This window comes from Belonocnema kinseyi, chromosome 8 (assembly GCF_010883055.1).
Source record: "Belonocnema kinseyi isolate 2016_QV_RU_SX_M_011 chromosome 8, B_treatae_v1, whole genome shotgun sequence".
Taxonomy (NCBI): Eukaryota; Metazoa; Arthropoda; class Insecta; order Hymenoptera; family Cynipidae; genus Belonocnema; species Belonocnema kinseyi.
This window is the reverse complement of record NC_046664.1, coordinates 90304800-90308441: the sequence shown is the minus strand read 5'-3', so window position 1 is coordinate 90308441 and position 3642 is coordinate 90304800.

Genomic DNA, 3642 nt, shown 5'->3' with positions numbered 1-3642 from the left:
GTCATGTCATGTTATGTCATGTCATGTTATGTCATGTCATGTTATGTCATGTCATGTTATGTCATGTCATGTTATGTCATGTCATGTTATGTCATGTCATGTGCCATTGCATGTCGTTCCATGTCTCTCCTGACCAAAAAAGTTATTGAGCCCGCATAAAACTCACAAGATCACTATCTTCTTTATGCTTTCTTCTTGATCCTTATCTTGATCCTTTGCTTGATACAAATTCAAAAATAATTATACATATTCATCGTGTAGTATTTGTGGACGCAAAAAATAATTTTGTAGTCATTTATATCTTTACATCCCTACACCCCTTCACACTTTAAGAAAGCCAGGGCCTACTTGTTTTTTTACTTTTAATCTTAACCCTCTCTCAAATCGTGAACTATTGAACATTTTTATAAATGTACGATATTAAAAATAGTTGTTCCACCTTCAATATGTACAGAAATACCTTTTAATCTTATTTAAATTTTCATTAATTATTACTAAGGCATCAAATTAAAAAACATATATAGAGTGGAGCAGAGCTGCTGAAATAAAAACGTTACAAGTGTGAGTAAAGCGCTTAGAATATCAGAATAATGTTGACAGAGGTTTTTAAAGTATAATCTATCATGCATTTAACAGTTTAGGTGAAAATTATATAAAGATTGTAAAGGCCTAACAGTAATAAAAATAAGTGGAGTTATTACTAGAATTCGATGTTACATGTCAATTTTAATATTTTCCGAAATAAAGCAGGTATACGAGGCGATGCTGCACTTACATATTGTGAGCTCGTGAACCGAAGGTAAAGACGAATTGATGCAGTACCGACAAGCAGTACGGCACTGAAAATGCATCGGTCTACTGGAGTTAAGAGGTCCTGGTATATTAATTTTTATCGATCGACGGTTAACCATATGATCAACATCTAAATAGGCATAGTTTTTTAATTATGAAATATTGTGAACTCGTCTGGAAATTGTTTTAGGAAACTTTTCTCACAATCTTTACTAGAAAACTGCTAATTTATTTAGTAGGGCTTATAATTTGAATGAGATGCCCCCCTCCCCGCAGACCTCACCGATTTTGATGATTTTTGAATGTGCTGTAGAACTTGACAAAATATATATCCTTTGTGCCCCATCGTGAATTGGTTAAGTTTTTTGAAACTATAAAAACTTGTATAGGCGTTGTCAGCGCCACTTTTCAAATGGGTCAAAATAGGCAAATTTCTGCACTTGTATATTTCAGCGTCTCCGAAGATCTCCTGAAGACGACAAGCACAAAGTTACTGTTAACGTTATAGCAATAATGGTGGTAAATCAACTCAAGCTGGAGTCAGCAAGGGCACAGGTCAGAAGACAGAAACTCAAATTCGAGTCAGCGGAACCTTCAGTTGGTAATAAGTTGACTCCATTGACATTTTGACCTCTATGATGCATATTACACTATAATGAAATTATTCCAACCATAGTAACAGATTGTCAGTGCATTAGAAAAAATTTAATTATCTGTAAAAAGTTATTTTGTTAAAATCCTATTCGCGAATGCATTCTGATGCCTACTCTATAAATTCGAATTAGTTACAATTTTTACTAATTTCAAACAGTGGCTCAATTCTAGCCATGAAACAGTTATTTTTTACGAATTTATCAGTAAACATTACTGATTTATCAGTAAAAACTATCGATTCGTAGCTAGAATTTAGCCTATAATTCAAATTAGTAAACATTTTAACTGCACGGAGAAAAAGATATCGCACAATGATATTGCACGACTTCTGTATTGAAATAAAGCGCAATATGATAACGTACAAGCAGGTTCCGGAGCTTTATAGGATATTATAACGCACTAACATCTCTTTCCCACTACTAGAACCCTCGTATACATAATATAATAAAATAAGAATATAATGTAAAATCTTGCAATGCACGATATCATGATTTTACGCTATTATAATGTGATAATTACGATATATAGCGCAGGAATTACGGTATATATTGCAATTCTTGCGATATCGTTTTCTCCGTGTGATTCAAATTTGGAGAGTAGATCAAGAAAAGAATGCAATTTAAAATAAATACACAATACACTACTTCTTTGCTTTTAAAGCAGATCATGGTCCCCTGTGGACAAAGCGCTTTAAAGTAAACAAAGCAAGTTATGTGGTTATATTTAACATAATGTTTGACCCTGCATAGAAAGGTCACCCTAACGGATACCTTAGAGATTATGTAAGCCTTCAGAATAAACAAATTTACTAATGCATATAGTTTCTATTTCAAAAGGGATTTATTTTTACAATTTTTTAGTTGTGTATAACAATAGAAAAAAATGATAGTCATGTTTTTTGAATTTCTAAAATAAAAGCTTTTGTACTTCGAATTATGGAAACTATAAACTCTCTGGGACGTTCGGTTTGATTCAAAATATCGAGAACTTCGAATCATCGCATATATTTTATCATTGAAAGAATAAGGATTTTAGCTTGGATCAAAACAAAACTTCGAAATATAGAAAATTCAAACAAAATCCTTGCCCATCCCAGTTTTTTCCTGAATATATTTTTGGAATGTCTCCCGTCTATTTCAGGCCACGAATGAAAATGATGGTTTGTTCCATTTTTAATACATCTTAATGTTTTTCGTAGGGTTTACTAAACTTTGTGTTACACTGAAAGCTTAATTTTCATTTAATGCGTTTTTAAAATCGGATAAAATTTGGCAAATTGAAAAAGAATCTTGAAAATGACAGTAAAAAACATGTTTCTTTTATGGAATAATTTTACAAATTCAGTGTTACTCACCTCTTCTTCTTCTTCTCACTGGTAATGTTTGATTGGTAAAGATGATACAGTCTTTCTTGCTTATATACTATATAGCCCAAATATTGCGATTGCTTAGTATTTCTAAGGGAAGTACCCACACCGATGTACATCCTCGATATTTTTAGTTGGTTGTAAATCTATGTGGCTTTATAAATGCGGTTTCACATTGACCTTCTTTAAAACTCGATAACGTTTCTTCTTTCACAAACCATAAGTCGACCTTGTATTCCTCGTATTTAGTAGGTAACAAACAGCCGCTACAAACAATAATTCGGGGAACTACCGTCTCATCAGTAATGTAATTGTAAACTATAATTATGAATCTCTAACTTGATTCGTTTTAAAAGAATTTTCTTAGAGGATTTACACAATGCTTCAAGAAAAAATAATTATTTATATGGAAATATTAACAAATGCTAATTTCCCTAAAAGGCAGGTTTTTATTACTGACGAAAAAAATGCCTTAAAGTACAATGTAAGCCGTTTGTCGAAAAGAGGTCGAAGTAGAATATATGTTTAAATGAAAATAAATACGCAAATAGACCAGGATATGACTACTACCGAATTCTGTAATAAAAATATATTAATCATATATAATTAATCTGAAAATTGATTACAAAGTCTTATGATAGTTGAAAAGGGTTTCAAGTAATTTTTAAAATGCCCGCTGATATCAGAGGTTCAAATATAATTCACATGCAGTGAAAATAGGGTGAGCCTAGTCAAAAAGTTAAAAATAACTTTAACTACTTCAAAGGACAATAATTTTATCAAATAAAAAGCACAATGAAACAAAACACCCTTCAGTAAAAAAATAGTAG